Source organism: Salmo salar, chromosome ssa12 (genome assembly GCF_905237065.1).
Source record: "Salmo salar chromosome ssa12, Ssal_v3.1, whole genome shotgun sequence".
Classification (NCBI taxonomy): domain Eukaryota; kingdom Metazoa; phylum Chordata; class Actinopteri; order Salmoniformes; family Salmonidae; genus Salmo; species Salmo salar.
Window position 1 is genome coordinate 97,002,672 of NC_059453.1, and position 24,190 is coordinate 97,026,861.

Genomic DNA, 24,190 nt, shown 5'->3' on the forward strand with positions numbered 1-24,190 from the left:
GTTGAACAGCTGTGATTACGATGAGAGGAGATAGAGGGGGTTGTTGCTGTTGAACAAGTTTCTTATTGACGTTCAGCCATGTTGGTTGCTACACTGACAAATACGGAATATTGAGCGACAAAAGTGCCAAATAACTAAAGTTATGGTAAATGTGTCACTAGATTGAAAGGACTTTCCAAAAACAGACAGCTTGTTGTTTTCCAACTGGAATTATTTACCTCCTCCATCACCACGTACCCAAACACCCTTCTCCTCCCTCACACTTCTCCCCCTCCCTACTTCCTCTCTCTCTTTCACACACATCCTTTCTCTCTCAATCAGTTAATACATCTTAATTAATAAATTCCCATTAGTTAATAAAGCTTATTGGACCGCAGAGGTAAATGTCTTCTGCCTTGTTATTGTCACGTGTCTGTGGCCAAGATTAGGGGAAGTGTATGTGTGTTGACTTGTGTTTATACTCAAGTCTTTACGAGTTATAATATGATATACAATGGGGGGAAAAAGTATTTGATCCCTGCTGATTTTGTACTTTTGCCCACTTACAAAGAAATTATCAGTCTATAATTTTAATGGTAGGTTTATATGAACAGTGAGAGACAGAATAACAACAAAGAAATCCAGAAAAACGCATGTCAAAAATGTTATAAATTGATTTGCATTTTAATGAGGGAAATAAGTACACTGCTCAAAAAAATAAAGGGAACACTTAAACAACACAATGTAACTCCAAGTCAATCACACTTCTGTGAAATCAAACTGTCCACTTAGGAAGCAACACTGATTGACAATAAATTTCACATGCTGTTGTGCAAATGGAATAGACAACAGGTGGAAATTATGGGCAATTAGCAAGACACCCCCAATAAAGGAGTGGTTCTGCAGGTGGGGACCACAGACCACTTCTCAGTTCCTATGCTTCCTGGCTGATGTTTTGGTCACTTTTGAATGCTGGCGGTGCTTTCACTCTAGTGGTAGCATGAGACGAAGTCTACAACTCACACAAGTGGCTCAGGTAGTGCAGCTCATCAAGGATGGCACATCAATGCGAGCTGTGGCAAGAAGGTTTGCTGTGTCTGTCAGCGTATTGTCTAGAGCATGGAGGCGCTACCAGGAGACAGGCCAGTACATCAGGAGACGTGGAGGAGGCCATAGGAGGGCAACAACCCAGCAGCAGGACCGCTACCTCCGCCTTTGTGCAAGGAGGAGCAGGAGGAACACTGCCAGAGCCCTGCAAAATGACCTCCGGCAGGCCAGAAATGTGCATGTGTCTGCTCAAACGGTCAGAAACAGACTCCATGAGGGTGGTATGAGGGCCCAACATCCACAGGTGGGGGTTGTGCTTACAGCCCAACACCGTGCAGGTCGTTTGGCATTTGCCAGAGAACACCAAGATTGGCAAATTCGCCACTGGCGCCCTGTGCTCTTTACAGATGAAAGCAGGTTCACACTGAGCACGTGACAGATGTGACAGAGTCTGGAGACGCCATGGAGAACGTTCTGCTGCCTGCAACATCCTCCAGCATGACCGGTTTGGTGGTGGGGCAGTCATGGTGTGGGGTGGCATTTCTTTGGGGGGGCCGCACAGCCCTCCATGTGCTCGCCAGAGGTAGCCTGACTGCCATTAGGTACCGAGATGAGATCCTCAGACCCCTTGTGAGACCATATGCTGGTGCGGTTGGCCCTGGGTTCCTCCTAATGCAACATAATGCTAGACCTCATGTGGCTGGAGTGTGTCAGCAGTTCCTGCAAGAGGAAGGCATTGATGCTATGGACTGGCCCGCCCGTTCCCCAGACCTGAATCCAACTGAGCACATCTGGGACATCATGTCTCGCTCCATCCACCAACGCCACGTTGCACCACAGACTGTCCAGGAATTGGCGGATGCTTTAGTCCAGGTCTGGGAGGAGATCCCTCAGGAGACCATACGCCACCTCATCAGGAGCATGCCCAGGCGTTGTAGGGAGGTCATACAGGCACGTGGAGGCCACACACACTACTGAGCCTAATTTTAACTTGTTTTAAGGACATTACATCAAAGTTGGATCAGCCTGTAGTGTGGTTTTCCACTTTAATTTTGAGTGTGACTCCAAATCCAGACCTCCATGGGTTGATAAATTGGATTTCCATTGATTATTTTTGAGTGATTTTGTTGTCAGCACATTCAACTATGTAAAGAAAAAAGTATTTAATAAGATTATTTCATTCATTCAGATCTAGGATGTGTTATTTTAGTGTTCCCTTTATTTTTTTGAGCAGTGTATTTGACCCCTCTGCAAAACATGACTTAGTACTTGGTGTCAAAATCCTTGTTGGTAATCACAGAGGTCAGACTTTTCTTGTAGTTGGCCATCAAGTTTGCACACATCTCAGGAGGGATTTTGTCCCACTCCTCTTTGCTGATCTTCTCCAAGTCATTAAGGTTTCAAGGCTGACGTTTGGAAACTCGAACCTTCAGCTCCCTCCACAGATTTTCTTTGGGATTAAGGTCTGGAGACTGGCTAGGCCACTCCAGAACCTTAATGTGCTTCTTCTTGAGCCACTCCTTTGTTGCCTTGGCCGTGTGTTTTGGGTCATTGTCATGCTGGAACACCCATCCACGACCCATTTTCAATGCCCTGGCTGAGGGAAGGAGGTTCTCACCCAAGATTTGACAGTACATGGCCCCGTCAAATGATGCGGTGAAGTTGTCCTGTCCCCTTAGCAGAAAAACACCCCCAAAGCATAATGTTTCCACCTCCATGTTTGACGGTGGTGATGGTGTTCTTGGGGTCATAGGCAGCATTCCTCCTCCTCCAAACACGGCGAGTTGAGTTGATGCCAAAGAGCTCCATTTTCGTCTCATCTGACCACAACATTTTCACCCAGTTGTCCTCTGAATCATTCAGATGTTCATTGACAAACTTCAGACGGGCATGTATATGTGCTTTCGTGAGCAAGGGGACCTTGCGGGCGCTGCCGGATTTCAGTCCTTTACGGCGTAGTGTGTTACCAATTGTTTTCTTTGTGACTATGGTCCCAGCTGCCTTGAGATCATTGACAATAATTTCCCGTGTAGTTCTGGGCTGATTCCTCACCGTTCTCATGCTCATTGCAACTCCACGAGGTGAGATCTTGCATGGAGCCCCAGGCCGAGGGATATTGACAGTTCTTTTGTGTTTCTTCCATTTGCGAATAATCACACCAAATGTTGTCACCTTCTCACCAAGCTGCTTGGCGATGGTCTTGTAGCCCATTCCAGCCTTGTGTAGGTCTACAATCCTGTCCCTAACATCCTTGGAGAGCTCGTTGGTCTTGGCCATGGTGGAGAGTTTGGAATCTGATTGATTGATTGCTTCTGTGGACAGGTGTCTTTTATACAGGTAACAAGTTGTGGTTAGGAGCACACCCTTTAAGAGTGTGCTCCTAATCTCAGCTCGTTACCTGTATAAAAGACACCTGGGAGCCAGAAATCTTTCTGATTGAGAGGGGGTCAAATACATATTTCCCTCATTAAAATGCAAATCAATTCATAACATTTTTGACATGTGTTTTTCTCCATATTTTTGTTGTTATTCTGTCTCTCACTGTTCAAATAAACCTCCCATTAAAATTATAGACTGATCATTTCTTTGTCAGTGGGCAATCGTACAAAATCAGCAGGGGATCAAATACTTTTTCCCCCACTGTATATATAATAATAATACATAATTTAATATATATATATATATATAATATATAATATGAGATATAGTAAAGACGGAAACAGAGACAGGTCAGCTGGTTGTTTTGTTGAGATGTGATACGGGCCGGTATGATTTCTACTGATGGGTGCTCAAAGTTGAGCAATTTTGCATACCCCAGCATACAATGAGACATCCATGTCTTCATCACTGGAAAATATAAATGGTTGAAATTGATATAATTTAAAAACCTACAACCACCCAGGTCAATATACTGTCACACAATATAATGACCACCCAGGTCAATATACTGTCACACAATGACACCGAACACACACACACACACACACACACACACACACACAATTATGCGCTCACACATTCTTAAGTGCATATACACACACAAAACACACTCTCACACACACACGTTACTCTGGATAAGAATGAGAAGTGATGGGAGTGCTGGGGGTTTGCTAGAATGAAGAATAGTCTAACTAACTGTTTCCGTCTCTGCCCAATATTTACAGTGGAGCAAAACAGTATTTAGTCAGCCACCAATTGTGCAAGTTCTCCCACTTAAAAAGATGAGAGAGGCCTGTAATTTTCATCATAGGTACACTTCAACTATGAAAGACAAAATGAGAAGAAAAAAAATCCAGAAAATCACATTGTAGGTTTTTTAATGAATTTATTTGCAAATTATGGTGGAAAATAAGTATTTGGTCAATAACAAAAGTTTATCTCAATACTTTGTTATATACCCTTTGTTGGCAATGACACAGGTCAAACGTTTTCTGTAAGTCTTCACAAGGTTTTCACACACTGTTGCTGGTATTTTGGCCCATTCCTCCATGCAGATCTCCTCTAGAGCAGTGATGTTTTGGGGCTGTCGCTGGGCAACACGGACTTTCAACTCCCTCCAAAGATTTTCTATGGGGTTGAGATCTGGAGACTGGCTAGGCCACTCCAGGACCTTGAAATGCTTCTTACGAAGCCACTCCTTCGTTGCCCGGGCGGTGTGTTTGGGATCATTGTCATGCTGAAAGACCCAGCCACGTTTCATCTTCAATGCCCTTGCTGATGGAAGGTTTTCACTCAAAATCTCACGATACATGGCCCCATTGATTCTTTCCTTTACACGGATCAGTCGTCCTGGTCCCTTTGCAGAAAGACAGCCCCAAAGCATGATGTTTCCACCCCCATGCTTCACAGTAGGTGTGGTGTTCTTTGGATGCAACTCAGCATTCTTTGTCCTCCAAACACGACGAGTTGAGATTTTACCAATAAGTTATATTTTGGTTTCATCTGACCATATGACATTCTCCCAATCCTCTTCTGGATCATCCAAATGCTCTCTAGCAAACTTCAGACGGGCCTGGACATGTACTGGCTTAAGCAGGGGGACACGTCTGGCACTGCAGGATTTGAGTCCCTGGCGGCGTAGTGTGTTACTGATGGTAGGTTTTGTTACTTTGGTCCCAGCTCTCTGCAGGTCATTCACTAGGTCCCCCCGTGTGGTTCTGGGATTTTTGCTCACCGTTCTTGTGATAATTTTGACCCCACGGGTGAGATCTTGCGTGGAGCCCCAGATCGAGGGTGATTATCAGTGGTCTTGTATGTCTTCCATTTCCTAATAATTGCTCCCACAGTTGATTTCTTCAAACCAAGCTGCTTACCTATTGCAGATTCAGTCTTCCCAGCCTGGTGCAGGTCTACAATTTTGTTTCTGGTGTCCTTTGACAGCTCTTTGGTCTTGGCCATAGTGGAGTTTGGAGTGTGACTGTTTGAGGTTGTGGACAGGTGTCTTTTATGCTGATAACAAGTTCAAACAGGTGCCATTAATACAGGTAACGAGTGGAGGACAGAGGAGCCTCTTAAAGAAGAAGTTACAGGTCTGTGAGAGCCAGAAATCTTGCTTGTTTGTAGGTGACCAAATACTTATTTTCCACCATAATTTGCAAATAAATTCATAAAACATCCTACAATGTGATTTTCTGGATTTTTTTCTCATTTTGTCTGTCATAGTTGACGTGTACCTATGATGAAAATTACAGGCCTCTCTCATCTTTTTAAGTGGGAGAACTTGCACAATTGGTGGCTGACTAAATACTTTTTTCTCATGTTGTCGCCGTACATGAAGCAGGGGTTATGATGCTCCATAATGTGTGTTTCAGTGTGTTTGTTTCAGTGTGTGGGTGAGAACAGGAAAGAAGGAAAGTACAAGTAGTGTAGCATTTACTAAACCCACATTTACTAGACCCACATTTACTAAACCCACATTTACTAAACCCACATTTTCAAAACCCACATTTACTAGACCCACGTGTACTAAACCCACATTTACTAGACCCACATTTTCTAAACCCACATGTACTAAACCCACATGTACTAAACCCACATTTTCTAAACCCACATTTTCTAAAACCACATGTACTAAACCCACATGTACTAGACCCACATTTACTAGACCCACATTTTCAAAACCCACATTTACTAGACCCACATTTACGAAACCCACATTTGCTAAACTCACATTTACTAAACCCACATTTGCTAAACTCACATTTACTAGACCCACATTTCCTAGACCCACATTTCCTAGACCCAAGTTTACTAAACCCACATTTACTAGACCCACATTTCCTAAACCCACATTTACTAAACCCACATTTCCTAAACCCACATTTCCTAAACCCACATTTCCTAGACCCACATTTCCTAGACCCACATTTCCTAAACCCACATTTCCAAAACCCACATTTACTAGACCCACATTTACTAGACCCACATTTCCTAGACCCACATTTACTTAACCCACATTTTCAAAACCCACATGTACTAGACCCACATTTACTAGACCCACATTTACTAAACCAAAATGTACTTAACCCACAAATTATTGGATGTTTTACAGTAGTGCTTGGCCTGCTCTGGCCTCCTCTCAAACAAACATAGGTAAAGACATGAACACAACACACGGCCCACTAAAAAGAAGATTGTGTCTCTCTTTTAGAAGTAGCAGACAACAATCGAGATCACACGTGTCAACCCAGTGTGATGGTTCCATGGCTGGCTGAACAGTCTCAGCGGGACTTGAATTTGAGCCACAGATCGTGTGTGAGGAGATCTGGTTATTGACCATTTGAGCTGTGTTGAGTGAGAGAGAGACTCTCCTCCCGTCCGTTCAGGTTTGGAGCTAAGTGCCTCAGTCATTTCAGTCTCCTCTTCTGTCTATTTTTTTTTTTACTCTCCCCTCCCTCCCTCTCTCCTCTCCCTCCTGTCTCCTTTCCTCTCCACTCTACCCTTTCCTGTCCCTCTTTCCTCTCCTATCTCCTCCCTCTTTCCACTCCTCTCCCTCTCTCCTCTCCCTCCTGTCTCCTTTCCTCTCCACTCTCCCCTTTCCTGTCCCTCTTTCCTCTCCTGTCTCCTCCCTCTTTCCACTCCTCTCCCTCTCTCCTCTCCTATTCTCTCTCCTCTCCCTCTCTCCTCTCCCTCCTGTCTCCTTTCCTCTCCACTCTCCCCTTTCCTGTCCCTCTTTCCTCTCCTGTCTCCTCCCTCTTTCCACTCCTCTCCCTCTCTCCTCTCCCTCGCCCTCTCCTATTCTCTGGTCTCCAGTAGAAAACCTTTTTAGCTCAGTGGCCTGGTAAATATAAAGACTACAGCCATGAATCCAGATGGAGTATATATATATATATATATATATATATATATATATATATATATATATATATATATATATATATATATATATATATATGTGTGTTCTATTGCCTCTTTAAGTAGATACATTCTGTGCTGGATTCCTTTTCAACACTGATATTTTCAATTAACGCTTCGGTTTTCATGTCTCTCTTATTCGTAAAGAAACATTCCTGTTTTCCTGATCCAGCTAGTGTATATAATCATGTGTGACGTCGCCAGGGCCAGGGCCAGGGCCTGGACGGTAAATGGCTGTGTTAGAGATGGATGTTGATGGTGCGTTACTGGCTGCCTGGCTCCGTGTGATTGGGTATTAAAAATGAAATACTGCGGCTAGCATCACAGTGATTGGAGGAAATTAAGAAATTGAACAACCGATTAACTCAATGTATCTACGACCGACGAGAACTAAACGAAAAGAGGGAATACTTAGGAGGAAAGAATGAAAATTAAAAGGGGAATAAGTTACTTAAAAATGCAAAACAAGAATAAAGGAACTCTGTGTTGGCACATCGTCACATTAAACAGCATTAACAATGAGAGTAAATATAGGTAGAATGGGTCTATTTACATTACTTGGCAAAATGATAATAATAAAGCGGTTTGCTAGTCAACACAGAACAGCTTAAAATCTTGAGGACAATCAACAAAAAATGATATATCACTATAGCATTCAACAACTAAATAAAGACCTCCTCCTCCTCCTCCTCCTCCTCCACCCCACAGACAGTATCCCTCATTACAACCTCCCAGCAGCCAGCCAGCTCCCTGCACCTCCTCCTCCTCCTCCTCCTCCACCCCACAGACAGTATCCCTCATTACAACCTCCCAGCAGCCAGCCAGCTCCCTGCACCTCCTCCTCCTCCTCCTCCACCCCACAGACAGTATCTCTCATTACAACCTCCCAGCAGCCAGCCAGCTCCCTGCACCTCCTCCTCCTCCACCCCACAGACAGTATCCCTCATTACAACCTCCCAGCAGCCAGCCAGCTCCCTGCACCTCCTCCTCCACCCCACAGACAGTATCCCTCATTACAACCTCCCAGCAGGAAGCCAGCTCCCTGCACCTCCTCCTCCTCCTCCTCCTCCACCCCACAGACAGTATCCCTCATTACAACCTCCCAACAGCCAGCCAGCTCCCTGCACCTCCTCCTCCTCCTCCTCCTCCACCCCACAGACAGTATCCCTCATTACAACCTCCCAGCAGCCAGCCAGCTCCCTGCACCTCCTCCTCCACCCCACAGACAGTATCCCTAATTACAACCTCCCAGCAGCCAGCCAGCTCCCTGCACCTCCTCCTCCACCCCACAGACAGTATCCCTCATTACAACCTCCCAGCAGGAAGCCAGCTCCCTGCACCTCCTCCTCCTCCTCCTCCTCCACCCCACAGACAGTATGCCTCATTACAACCTCCCAACAGCCAGCCAGCTCCCTGCACCTCCTCCTCCTCCTCCTCCTCCACCCCACAGACAGTATCCCTCATTACAACCTCCCAGCAGGCAGCCAGCTCCCTGCACCTCCTCCTCCTCCTCCTCCTCCACCCCACAGACAGTATCCCTCATTACAACCTCCCAGCAACCAGCCAGCTCCCTGCACCTCCTCCTCCTCCTCCTCCACCCCACAGACAGTATCCCTCATTACAACCTCCCAGCAGCCAGCCAGCTCCCTGCACCTCCTCCTCCTCCACCCCACAGACAGTATCCCTAATTACAACCTCCCAGCAGCCAGCCAGCTCCCTGCACCTCCTCCTTCTCCACCCCACAGACAGTATCCCTCATTACAACCTCCCAGCAGCCAGCCAGCTCCCTGCACCTCCTCCTCCTCCTCCTCCACCCCACAGACAGTATCCCTAATTACAACCTCCCAGCAGCCAGCCAGCTCCCTGCACCTCCTCCTCCTCCACCCCACAGACAGTATCCCTCATTACAACCTCCCAGCAGCCAGCCAGCTCCCTGCACCTCCTCCTCCTCCACCCCACAGACAGTATCCCTAATTACAACCTCCCAGCAGCCAGCCAGCTCCCTGCACCTCCTCCTCCTCCACCCCACAGACAGTATCCCTCATTACAACCTCCCAGCAGCCAGCCAGCTCCCTGCACCTCCTCCTCCTCCACCCCACAGACAGTATCCCTAATTACAACCTCCCAGCAGCCAGCCAGCTCCCTGCACCTCCTCCTCCTCCACCCCACAGACAGTATCCCTCATTACAACCTCCCAGCAGCCAGCCAGCTCCCTGCACCTCCTCCTCCTCCACCCCACAGACAGTATCCCTAATTACAACCTCCCAGCAGCCAGCCAGCTCCCTGCACCTCCTCCTCCTCCACCCCACAGACAGTATCCCTCATTACAACCTCCCAGCAGCCAGCCAGCTCCCTGCACCTCCTCCTCCTCCTCCTCCTCCTCCTCACAGACAGTATCCCTCATTACAACCTCCCAGCAGCCAGCCAGCTCCCTGCACCTCCTCCTCCTCCTCCTCCTCCACCCCACAGACAGTATCCCTCATTACAACCTCCCAGCAGCCAGCCAGCTCCCTGCACCTCCACCCCACAGACAGTATCCCTCATTACAACCTTCCAGCAATTAGAGTGTTGCTCCCCTGATGCCAATGATGTGGATGTCGATTAAGTCAGCCCCCCTGCAACTCACTGATTCAGAGGAGTTGGGTTAAATGCGGAAGACACATTTCCCCCCCAGTCTGGGCTTCCATCCATTACCACTGGGCAGACAGACAAACAAAGCCTTCTTTACCCAGCGCTCTGCAACTCTTTACTTTATCCCCTGAAGCTAGTTCCCTCTTCTATTTCTCTCCACCCATCAACCCACTACCTTCCACCCACCCACCCACCACTCACCCAACCAGTCATACACTCTAGCAGTCTGGTCAATACCCTCCGGTAGTCTGGTCTCTGCGCTCCATCCATTACCAATGGGCAATTCAGACAGAAAGTATGAACGGCTTCCCAGCAGAACAACAGAGGATAAATCAACTTCTATCTCCACCAGGCTGCCATTTTAATTTCCTCCCTCCTTCCTGTGCTATGTTATTCATAGACATACATCTTATCCTCAGCGTTAGCCCAGAATGTGTGTGTCAGGGTTTACGTTAGCCGTTGATAGCCGGCTTTTGTCAGTTTTTTGGGGTTGTTGTTGTTGTTGTTGTTGTTGAAAAGCTGATAAGTAAAATTGCTGCTGGCCAATTGTCCCGGGAGAAGAAGAAAAAATCCCATTGCTAAATATTGCCTTTGAGCCTATCAGAGAGCATCTGGCCTCCCTTGACAAAAAAAATAAGAAAAGAATTTGCCAATCAGCATCGAGCTAAAGTGAGTGAGCTCAACTGTGAATGGTCCTGGCGCACCAAAACAAAGTGTCAAGGGGAATCCAGCTTGGATTTGACATCACTCCTATCAAATCCCATTGAGAGCCAACGTCATGGACAGAAAAACTTGAATGGTTGCATCTCGTTGTGTTGTCGTTCTCCGGTGGCTAGCTAGCCAGCCTTTTTCCTAAATTAGCCATGGATGGAGATAGGGATTTGGACTTGTGGTTTTACTTAATTCTCCATACTGGTCAATGATTATAATGGCAAGATTATAAAATTCATACATTGTTGTGCCCCTGGCCTGAGAGGATGGAAGTTCAATATGTACCTAAATGTAGAAGGCTAATGTTAACTAGCTAACGTTGCCCATGAGTGGAAGATAGGCTAGTGAGCAAGGATTTTAGCCAGGTAGCCTAGGACAACAAAAAATAAAAGCGTGTACTGTATGACAGTGATAGACTGTTTCGTCAACATGAGAGGAGGATGGCATTGTCGTTTCTCTACAAGTAGGGTGAGTCATCAATTTTTTTCTACTTGCACGAACCCAGCTTACGTTGATTGGATTAAATTGTTTTTGGTATCTTTTAGTTGTCACTGTATTAGACTATGCATTTAGGTGATTTGATGATGCTGAAGGTGAAATAGTGCTGGATACAGTGGAGGCAGCTCCTGTTTTATTTGTGACTTGCGGTTAACTCTCTGTGGTTTTAAATCAATAGTTTAGTGGTCCGAAAATATCGGGGAACATTAACGTGCTTGACCACGCTATAGGTCATGTAACTGTCTATTACTGTACATTCAATATGATTTGTGAACTTCACTGGACAGAGGTTGATATCCAGTTTTGTGATAAAACAAAAAGGTGTGGTTGAATTTGTTTCTGCCACTGTGTCTTCTTATTGCCTATATATCAAGGTCGCAAGGCATATGAATTAACAGGTTATAGATTAAACAACGCAATTATCACAATAATAATTAAACAATGCGTTTGAATTCCTACTTGATCTCCTTCTTGGTCTCCTCCTTGATCTCCTCAATGTTCTCCTTCTTGGACTCCTCCTTTGATCTCCTTGGTCTCCTTCAATCTCCTACTTGGACTCCTCCATGTTCTCCTCCTTCGGACTCTTCGATCTCCTCCTTGGCGAAAGTATATTGTTCTGCTAATAGCCCATCATGGTGGATGGCTTCTTTTGTATTCCAGTGTATTGAATGAATGTATTAATTACAGTCATTTACCATTCTTTTTCTCAGAGTGGAAACGTTGTTTGCAGAGTTCACAACCTAACTACACTTGTCATCAACAAGTGTTTGTAAACATGTTTTCAAAATGCCTCCAGCTGTCCATCGCTACAGTAAACTGAGAACTGTATTCTAAAAATCAAAACACATTTACAGTGGTACAAATATATTACTGAATTCAATAAAAAAATATATATACTGTTTAAAAATGTATGTTTATTAGGCTACTGTGCAAAAACCAACACAACAATGAGATGTTTACTGTAGCCTACATAGTAAACAGCCTAATTCCTTACATAAGGGGGAGCAGGCCATGTCCAGACTTTCTTGGTGACCTCAAGTACTCATTAACTCTGTTTTTAATGCTTTTTTTCCGGGTTGCATCACTCATGGACAGAAACTTCTGAGACACAGTATTAATGAACACCCGGAGGTTCACTGGTAAGCTACATTTGCCTCTGGATCCCATTTGGTATTCTGTTTCCGCTTATGGTATCGCTCTTCGGATACACACCCTTGGAATAGCAGTGCGACATGACGATGTGTAGTTTCAGAGAGAAGCCAGCTGCCAGCCTACGACCAGGCATGGTGCATGACATCTGTTTCCTGCACAGCAATTTGAAGACTGTTTTTTGAAGTTATTGTTTTTCTAAAGCGATTTGAGTTGTCAAAGTGCCGCATTGTGAAGAAAAAAATAAAGAAATAAAAATGTGGTTTCTTTTTATCCAAATGTTGAATAGACATGCAGACAAATTCATTAAACACAGGAAGAGAAAAGAGAAATAATAGCTTACCGTCTGTAGTCATCAAAACAATTAGGCTAAATACATTTATATTGTTTTGTTAGGTAACGGATCGGCTCTCGGATCTCATTAAAGAGGCGGCTTCTATCTTCAATATAATCATTCATTCAGAAGGTTAAACCCATAGGTCTTAGGCCTGCAGTAAATTAAACTACCAGATTAATTTGTCATTAGATTATAATAATTGTAACGCTTGGACGTCGTGGGTGTGGAGTCAGGCGCAGGAAGCAGAAAACGTTTGGTACAATGCTTATTTAATAAGTACCACAAAAGAGAATATGCTCAAAACAACAGGGCGTAAAAAAGCCCAAAGTCCAAAACACGATCCACTTATACAAACACAGTGAAACTGAACGTAACAAGCCCGCACACAGAACAGGTGGGGAGGCGGGCTTAAATAATACAACTAATCACCTAATTGACACAGGTGCAAATAATAAAGGCATAACCAACAGAAAAAGGAAAAAGGGATCGGTGGCAGCCAGTAGGCCGGTGACGACGACCGCCGAGCGCCACCCGAACAGGGGGAGGAGCCACTCTCGGTAGGAGTCGTGACAATAATCCATGCCATCTGGGAATATTAAAAAGTCCAAAAGTTATTGGTGGAGTTAGAAATTTGTCTGACAAAAAAAATAAAAAAAATCTACCAAAGTCAGCCTTTAAATGCTTTATTTTCTAAATGTTGAAAGAGTGTGGGGGCAACGGGGAGAAAGAAAATTTGAGCAGTTTGAGGCCATGTGGCGGAGAGTGATGCGTGCACTGGAGATGGGGGGTGTGAGCAGGTGCGTCTGGACAGGGTTGATGTAGTTGTCGTTTGTACGTGTATGTTACGTACGCCTCTTGGCGGAGGGAACGCAACACCCTGCTACAACTCAACTCACCGTGGAGTGAAAAAGGTTGTGATCGTAGGTGCAGGGGAAGGACAACAGAGGCAGAGAAAATTACCGTTTACTGGGAATTTATTGTTCCTAACACGGTATTGTGGGGAAATGGGGCTGGACGGAACCAAGGCAATGAAAGTAAAAGTTAAAGAGTCTACCTTACCTACCAACTATTTACCTAATCTTTTAGCACCGCCTGGCGCGTTATCCAAAATACAGGGGGTGGTCAGCCCAGGTCTTACCTATTGTGCATAGACAGAGAATATACTACGGGTATATGTATTCCCGCAGGCCTCTTGCCTAAAGAGTGTGTTCCCCTTCCCCCCTGGGAACAAATGAAACAGAATAATTACTAACTTAAAGTGAACAACTTCAATAATCAAAAGCACTAAGTCCTATTGGCATACACATACCTTAGAAGTAGCGGTTACAAAATACCTTCATCAACATTTTCACGGACTAACAACCAACACAGGACATTAAAGAAACTCTCTCCTCCTGACAAAGGAACACTGGTTTTTATCTGAAGAAGGAGTTGGTAATTGAAGACAGCTGTTTCCCCTGACGAGCGGGAGGGTTCAGAGCTCCAATCATCGATGGGGCCGACCAATCAGCTGTTTGAGGAATCCAGGATTCCATTTACTGAAATACACACACACACACACACACACACACACACACACACACACACATAAAAACCCACAACAACACAGAAACTGTGGAACTTAACAGAGTATGTTTTTATTGTCTAAAAATATGAAATAAAATTGTACAACAACAAAAAAAGTCTGGAAAAATTAAAAGGTTGCAACACGTATTCTGATGATTTATTATTCATTATTCATTTTGAATAGAATGTATTGGATTTATTTTGTTTAAATTCTCCATTGTAAACCACAATTTCACGAATAACTGAACACACACACAACATAAGTAGATTAACTTGGTCAAAACATTTCTTTATTAAAAACTATATGTTGGTACTTATTTATTTTGATCCAAAGCCACACATGAGTGAGTCAGTCAGCTTTACGCTGACAATTATAGATTTATGCTGCAAAATAGCCTACTAAATAGGCCAAGCCTAGATGAATATATTACATTGCCTAAATTGTAATGCTGAGTAAAATACACATTCTTTCTGATTGTCTTTAGCAATTACTATTTGGATTATAATAAATTAGTATATTTGTAGGCGTTGTTGCATTTTTCATCAGGTCTGTGATATTTCAGTTAGAAATGTAAAACTTTAGAGTACTTAAGCCTCGAATATATTGTAAGTGAATCCCCTTTTTGTCCTTTAGGCTACACTTTACAATAGGACTCAACTCTGAAGCATTTCACAAGCATTTTGCTACACTCGCAATAACATCTGCTAACCATGTGTATGCGACCAATAAAGTTGGATTTGATTTGTTTCGAAATGTTGACTGACAGCAGCATCTATCAGTAGCCTAAACTGTGGCCCAAATTGGGGGATTTTTCACACCTAGCCGAGCTATTAGACTATCCGTTTGTAAATTAATGGCGGTGTGAATGTACATTTCATAAATAAATGCAATAGCTCAGTTCTTCAAAATATGGGCAACCTTTTTCCACGCTGGACTCTTTCATTCAGTTTCTTCTTCACATCAGCAAAGAAGTACAGAGTTTCAGAAACTCACTTCATTTAGAGGGACTATCACTCTCACACTGTGGTAAATAAAGACAGTTTGTTATTTAGAATGATTTCATTCTGTTTTTAGAGGGAGAGAAAACAAAGGTGCACCGTCCCTATTTTTCGAAAATCATCGGTCCACAGGTCAAGTGTAATTGCACCATTATATTTACTCCAGGACCACCCGCCAGCAAATTTGTTTTGCCTGATTCAGGACTCTAGTGACGTAGAAGAGGGACTCAGGACTAAAACATTCACACCTTCATTCGTTTACAAAAAGATTGATCAATGCTCTAACTCCCCCTTGTGGTGCAATGACAGAATTACGCAATCTACCACAATCTGCCACCATTTACCACAATCTGCCACCATCTACCACAAATGCGGCATAAGGAAGCTTGTCTATATCTACAAGCTGACCAATAGAATAGGTAGCATAAAAATGTTCTACTATAGTAGATTAACATAGGCTAGTGATTTTTGCCGTCCGTTACTCATCTTGTTGGCTGAGGGAAAGTAAATGTGGACAGTTATTCGAACATGTTTAACCTCTCTGGGCCAGTGGGACGCTTGCGTCCCACCCTAGTCAACAGCCAGTGGAATCGCGTCGCGCAAAATACAAATACCTCATAAATGCTATAACTTCAATTTCTCAAACATATGACTATTTTACACCATTTTATAGATACACCTCTCCTGAATCAAACCACGTTGTCCGATTTCAAAAAGGCTTTACAGCAAAATCAAAACATTAGATTATGTTAGGAGAGTACCCTTCCAAAAGCATGCATCACAAATACCCAAAACACAGCTAAATGCAGCACTAACCTTTGACAATCTTCATCAGATGACACTCGTAGGACATCATGTTACACAATACATGCATTTTTTGTTCGATAAAGTTCATATTTATATATAAAAACAGCATTTTACCTCGGCGCGTGACGTTCAGAAAATATTTTCCCTCAAATGCTTCCGGTGAATCAGCGCTACAATTTACAAAATTACTATTCGAAAACATTGTTAACCTGTTAGGGCTAGGGGGCAGTATTGACACGGCCGGATAAAAAACATACCCGATTTAATCTGGTTACTACTCCTGCCCAGTAACTACAATATGCATATAATTATTGGCTTTGGCTTTGGATAGTTTCTAAAACTGTTTGAATGGTGTCTGTGAGTATAACAGAACTCATATGGCAGGCAAAAACCTGAGAGGATTCTATATGGGAAGTGGCCTGTCTGACAAGTTGTTGTTCATCTGGGCTCTTTTTATTGAAGACTGAGGATCTTTGCTCTAACGTGACACTTCCTACGGATCCTATAGGCTCTCAGAGCCCGGGAAAAAGCTGAACGATATCGAGGCAACCTCTGGCTGAAACACATTATCGCTTTTGGCAAGTGGCCGATCAGAGTACTATGGGCTTAGGCGCGTGCACGAGTTGACCCCGTGCTTTATTTTCTTTCGTCGCTTTTTTACGAGAAAAATGGCATAAAAATGGATTTTAAACAGCGGTTGACATCCTTCGAAGTACGGTAATGGAATATTTAGAATTTTTTTGTCACGAAATGCGCCATGCTCGTAACCCTTATTTACCCTTTCGGATAGTGTCTTGAACGCACGAACAAAACGCCGCTATTTGGATATAACTATGGATTATTTTGAACCAAACCAACATTTGTTATTGAAGTAGAAGTCCTGGGAGTGCATTCTGATGAAGAACACCAAAGGTAATAAAAATTTTCGTATAGTAAATCTGACTTTGGTGAGTGCTAAACTTGCTGGGTGTCTAAATAGCTAGCCCTGTGATGCCGGGCTATCTACTGAGAATATTGCAAAATGTGCTTTCACCGAAAAGCTATTTTAAAATCGGACATATCGAGTGCATAGAGGAGTTCTGTATCTATAATTCTTAAAATAATTGTTATGCTTTTTGTGAACGTTTATCGTGAGTAATTTAGTAAATTCACCGGAAGTTTGCAGGGGGTATGCTAGTTCTGAACGTCACATGCTAATGTAAAAAGCTGGTTTTTGATATAAATATGAACTTCATTGAACAAAACATGCATGTATTGTATAACATAATGTCCTAGGTGTGTCATGTGATGAAGATCATCAAAGGTTAGTGCTGCATTTAGCTGTCTTCTGGGTTTTTGTGACATTATATGCTAGCTTGAAAAATGGGTGTCTGATTATTTCTGGCTTGGTACTCTGCTGACATAATCTAATGTTTTGCTTTCGTTGTAAAGCCTTTTTGAAATCGGACAGTGTGGTTAGATGAACCTGTTTGGGCTAGGGGGCAGTATTGAGAATTTTGGAAAAAATATGTGCCCATTTTTAACTGCCTCCTACACCAACTCAGAAGCTAGAATATGCATATTATTGTTCAGGTTTGGATAGAAAACACCCTAAAGTTTTTAAAACTGTTTGAATGGTGTCTTTGAGTATAACAGAACTCCTATGGCAGGCAAAAACCTGACAAGGTTTCATGCAGGAAGTGGCCTGTTTGACAAGGAGTCGTGCGTCTTGCATCTGTTTATTGAAGAGTAAGGATCTTAGCTGTAACGTGACAATTCCCAGGGCTCCAATAGGCTCTCAGGACCCGGGAAAATCATGAAGGTTGACGAGGAAGCCTCAGGCTGAAACAGATTATCACCTTATCCAAGTGTCCCATTAGGTGACAATGGAATGAGGCGCGTGCGCGATTAGCCCCCGTGGAGTATTTTAATTCGGCTGTTTAGTTTATTGCAGATTCCCGGTCGGAATATTAGCGCTTTTCTACGAGATAAATGGCATAAAAATTGGTTTTAAACAGCGGTTGACATGCTTCGAAGTACGGTAATGGAATATTTAGACATTTTTTGTCACGCCATGCGCCATGCGCGCGACCGTGGATTACCATTCGTATAGTGTCTAGAACGCATCGAACAAAACGACGCTATTTGGATATAACTATGGATTATTTGGGACCAAACCTACATTTGTTATTGAAGTAGAAGTCCTGGGCGTGTATTCTGACGAAGAACAGGAAAGGTAAGAACATTTTTCTTATAGGAAATGTTATTATGGTGAAGGCTAATCTTGCCGGGTGTCTAAATAGCTAGCCGTGATGGCTGGGCTATGTACTTAGAATATTGCAAAATGTGCTTCATCCGAAAAGCTATTTTAAAATCGGACATATCGAGTGCATAGAGGAGTAATGTATCTATAATTCTTAAAATAATTGTTATGCTTTTTGTGAACGTTTATCGTGAGTAATTTAGCAAACTGTTAGTAAATTCCCCGGAAGTTTGCGGGGGTATGCTTTTTCTGAACGTCACATGCTAATGTAAAAAGCTGTTTTTTGATATAAATATGAACTTGATTGAACAGACATGCATGTATTGTATAACATAATGTCCTAGGTGTGTCATCTGATGAAGATCATAAAAGGTTAGTGCTGCATTTAGCTGTGGTTTGGGTTTTGGTGACATTATATGCTAGCTTGAAAAATGGGTGTCTGATTATTTCTGGCTGGGCACTCTCCTGACATCATCTAATGTTTTGCTTTCGTTGTAAAGCCTTTTTGAAATCGGACAGTGTGGTTAGATAAACGAGAGTCTTGTCTTTAAATAGCTGTAAAATAGTCATATGTTTGAGAAATTGAAGTAATAGTATTTCAAACGATTCAAAAATCGTGCCACTGGATTAGACTGGCTGTTACGTAGGTGGGACGAATTCGTCCCGCCTAGCCTATAGAGGTTAACGAGAGTCTTGTCTTTAAAATGCTGTAAAATAGTCATATGTTTGAAAAATTGAAGTTTTCGGATTTTAGAGGAGTTTGTATTTCGCGCCACGCTCATCATTGGATATTGGAGCAGGTGTTCCGCTAGCGGAACGTCTAGATGTAAGAGGATATGGGTCTGGTACATTTCTCAAATGTCCGGTAAATTAAAATGTTTCTGGTCAAATGCGTGTGTGCGTGTGTGTGTGTGTGTGTTTGTGTATAATTTATCTGAGAGCGAAAGAGGTACATTTACACCAACACTTGAAATGCTCCTTCTTCTGTGGCTGATACACACTAACACACTAACACACTAACACACACACTAACACACACACTAACACACTAACACACACACACACTAACTAACACACTAACACACACACACACACACTCACTAACTAACACACTAACACACTAACAAACGCACACTAAAACACACTAACACACACACTAACACTAACACACACACTAACAAACGCACTAACTAACACACTAACACACACACACTCACTAACAAACGCTCACTAAAACAAACACACACACTAACACACACACTAACACACACACTAACACACACACTAACACACATACTAACACACACATTAAAACACACACTAACACACACACTAAAACACACACTAAAACACACACACACACTAACACACACACTAACACTAACACACACACTAACACACACACTAACACACACACTAACACACACACTAACACACACACTAACACACACACTAACACACACACTAACACACACACTAACACACACTAACACACACAAACACACACACTAACACACACACTAACACACACATTCTAACACACACAAACACACACACTAACACACACACTAACACACACACTAAAACACACACTAACACACACACTAACACACACACACACACTAACACACACACTAACACACACACTAACACACACACACACACAAACACACACACTAACACACACACTAACACACACCCTGAGCCCTCCTCTCTCCTGAGGACTTTCCTCCTCTCACTACTGAGGGCTTCCTTCCTCTCTCTACTGAGGGCTTCCTTCCTCTCTACTGAGGGCTTTCCTCCTTTCACTACTGAGGGCTTCCCTCCTCTCTCTACTGAGGGCTTTCCTCCTCTCACTACTGAGGGCTTCCCTCCTCTCTCTACTGAGGGCTTCCCTCCTCTCTCTACTGAGGGCTTTCTTCCTCTCTACTGAGGGCTTCCCTCCTCTCACTACTGAGGGCTTCCTTCCTCTCTCCTGAGGGTTTCCTTCCTCTCACTACTGAGGGCTTCCTTCCTCTCACTACTGAGGGCTTCCCTCCTCTCACTGCTGAGGGCTTCCTTCCTCTCATTGCTGAGGGCTTCCTTCTGATCTGTGTTTATGGATTATTTATGCTAACTGTGAGCTTGATATCACACTTCAAATGGAAACATGTAGCCCATTTTTTGGGGTATTGCATTGCAGAGATTAAACAGTGCTCCCAACAGCCATCAAAGGAAAATTCAAATCTGTATTTTGGCTGTTCTTAGGTTAAGAGGTAAGCTTGTCCCATCCGGTCATTATAATATAAAATATATTCCCTTTAACTATTCTTACTGGTTTCGACAATACTTTCTTACTGTTTACAAGACCAACTAGAAACCTTTCAGAAACCGGTAGGCCTAGGAGGACAGTGTTCGGAGCATACTAGAGGACAGTGTTCGGAGCATACTACGGGACAGTGTTCTGAGTGTCCTAGAGGACAGTGTTCGGAGCATACTAGAGGACAGTGTTCGGAGTGTACTAGAGGACAGTGTTCGGAGTGTACTAGAGGACAGTGTTCGGAGTGTACTAGAGGGAAGTGTTCGGAGTGTCCTGGAGGACAGTGTTCGGGGTGTCCTGGAGGACAGTGTTCGTAGTGTACTAGAGGACAGTGTTCGTAGTGTACTAGAGGACAGTGTTCGGAGTGTACTAGAGGGCAGTGTTCGGAGTGTCCTAGAGGGCAGTGTTCGGAGTGTACTAGAGGGCAGTGTTCGGAGTGTACTAGAGGGCAGTGTTCGGAGTGTACTAGAGGGCAGTGTTCGGAGTGTACTAGAGGGCAGTGTTCGGAGTGTACTAAAGGGCAGTGTTCGGAGTGTACTAAAAGACAGTGTTCGGAGTGTCCTGGAGGACAGTGTTCGGAGTGTCCTGGAGGACAGTGTTCGGAGTGTCCTGGAGGACAGTGTTCGGAGTGTACTAGAGGGAAGTGTTCGGAGTGTACTAGAGGGAAGTGTTCAGAGTGTACTAGAGGGAAGTGTTCGGAGTGTACTAGAGGACAGTGTTCGGAGTGTCCTAGAGAACAGTGTTCGGAGTGTACTGGAGGACAGTGTTCGGCGTGTACTAGAGGACAGTGTTCGGAGTGTACTGGAGGACAGTGTTTGGGGTGTACTGGAGGACAGTGTTCGGAGTGTACTAGAGGACAGTGTTCGGAGTGTAATAGAGGACAGTGTTCGTAGTGTACTAGAGGACAGTGTTTGGAGCGTACTAGAGGACAGTGTTCGGAGCGTACTAGAGGACAGTGTTCGGAGTGTACTAGAAGACAGTGTTCGGAGTGTACTAGAGAGCAGTGTTTGGAGTGTCCTAGAGGACAGTGTTCGGAGTATCCTAGAGGACAGTGTTCGGAGTGTACTAGAGGACAGTGTTCGGAGTGTACTAGAGGACAGTGTTCGGAGTGTACTAGAGGACAGTGTTCGGAGTGTCCTAGAGGACAGTGTTCGGAGTGTACTAGACGACAGTGTTCGGAGTGTACTAGACAACAGTGTTCAGAGTGTACTAGAGGACAGTGTTCGGGGTGTACTAGAGGACAGTGTTCAGAGTGTACTAGAGGACAGTGTTCAGAGTGTACTAGAGGACAGTGTTCGGAGTGTACTAGAGGACAGTGTTTGGAGTGTACTAGAGGGAAGTGTTCGGAGTGTACTAGAGGACAGTGTTCGGAGTGTACTAGAGGGAAGTGTTCGGAGTGTCTAAGAGGACAGTGGTTGGAGTGTACTAGAGGACAGTGTTCGGAGTGTCCTAGAGGGATGTGTTCGGAGTGTCCTAGAGGACAGTGTTCGTACTGTACTAGAGGACAGTGTTTGGAGTGTACTAGAGGACAGTGTTCGGGGTATACTGGAGGACAGTGTTCGGAGTGTACTAGAAGAAAGTATTCAGAGTATCCTAGAGGACAGTGTTCGGAGTGTACTAGAGGGAAGTGTTCGGCGCGTACTAGAGGACAGTGTTCAGAGCGTACTAGAGGACAGTGTTCGGAGTGTACTAGAAGACAGTGTTCAGAGTGTACTAGAGGGAAGTGTTCGGAGTGTCCTGGAGGACAGTGTTCGGGGTGTCCTGGAGGACAGTGTTCGGAGCGTCCTACAGGACAGTGTTCGGATTGTACTAGAGGGCAGTGTTCGGAGTGTACTAGACGACAGTGTTCGGAGTGTACTGGAGGACAGTGTTCGGAGTGTACTGGAGGACAGTGTTCGGGGTGTACTGGAGGACAGTGTTCGGAGTGTACTAGAGGACAGTGTTCGGAGTGTACTAGAGGACAGTGTTCGGAGTGTACTAGAGGGCAGTGTTCGGAGTGTACTAGAGGGAAGTGTTCGGAGTGTCCTAGAGGACAGTGTTCGGCGTGTACTAGAGGGCAGTGTTCGGAGTGTACTAGAGGACAGTGTTCGGAGTGTACTAGAGGGCAGTGTTCGGAGTGTCCTAGAGGGAAGTGTTCGGAGTGTCCTAGAGGGAAGTGTTCGGAGTGTCCTAGAGGGAAGTGTTCGGAGTGTCCTAGAGGACAGTGTTCGTACTGTACTAGAGGACAGTGTTCGGGGTATACTGGAGGACAGTGTTCGGGGTATACTGGAGGACAGTGTTTGGAGTGTCCTAGAGGGACGTGTTCGGAGTGTACTAGAGGACAGTGTTCGGGGTATACTGGAGGACAGTGTTTGGAGTGTCCTAGAGGACAGTGTTCGGAGTGTACTAGAGGGACGTGTTCGGAGTGTACTAGAGGGAAGTGTTCGGAGTGTACGAGAGGACAGTGTTCGGGGTATACTGGAGGACAGTGTTTGGAGTGTCCTAGAGGACAGTGTTCGGAGTGTACTAGAGGGACGTGTTCGGAGTGTACTAGAGGACAGTGTTCGGGGTATACTGGAGGACAGTGTTTGGAGTGTCCTAGAGGACAGTGTTCGGAGTGTACTAGAGGACAGTGTTCAGAGTGTACTAGAGGGACGTGTTCGGGGTATACTGGAGGACAGTGTTTGGAGTGTCCTAGAGGACAGTGTTCGGAGTGTACTAGAGGGACGTGTTCGGAGTGTACTAGAGGGAAGTGTTCGGAGTGTACGAGAGGACAGTGTTCAGGGTATACTGGAGGACAGTGTTTGGAGTGTCCTAGAGGACAGTGTTCGGAGTGTACTAGAGGGACGTGTTCGGAGTGTACTAGAGGGACAGTGTTCGGGGTATACTGGAGGACAGTGTTTGGAGTGTCCTAGAGGACAGTGTTCGGAGTGTACTAGAGGACAGTGTTCAGAGTGTACTAGAGGACAGTGTTCGGGGTATACTGGAGGACAGTGTTTGGAGTGTCCTAGAGGACAGTGTTCGTAGTGTACTAGAGGGACGTGTTCGGAGTGTACTAGAGGACAGTGTTCGGAGTGTACTAGAGGACAGTGTTCGGAGTGTACTAGAGGACAGTGTTCGGAGTGTACTAGAGGGAAGTGTTCAGAGTGTCCTAGAGGACAGTGTTCGGCGTGTCCTAGAGGGAAGTGTTCGTACTGTACTAGAGGACAGTGTTCGGAGTGTACGAGAGGACAGTGTTCGGGGTATACTGGAGGACAGTGTTTGGAGTGTCCTAGAGGACAGTGTTCGGAGTGTACTAGAGGGACGTGTTCGGAGTGTCCTAGAGGACAGTGTTCGGAGTGTACTAGAGGGACGTGTTCGGAGTGTACTAGAGGGAAGTGTTCGGAGTGTACGAGAGGACAGTGTTCGGGGTATACTGGAGGACAGTGTTTGGAGTGTCCTAGAGGACAGTGTTCGGAGTGTACTAGAGGGACGTGTTCGGAGTGTACTAGAGGACAGTGTTCGGAGTGTACTAGAGGGAAGTGTTCGGAGTGTACTAGAGGACAGTGTTCGGAGTGTACTAGAGGGAAGTGTTCGGAGTGTACTAGAGGAC

General features: G+C 44.6%; 1 protein-coding gene across 1 annotated transcript in view; it reads left to right on the forward strand.

The window, feature by feature from the left end:
• Positions 1-24,190, forward strand: part of LOC106566226 (amphoterin-induced protein 3) — a 44,098-nt gene that overhangs the window by 2,850 nt on the left and 17,058 nt on the right. The window lies entirely within an intron of this gene.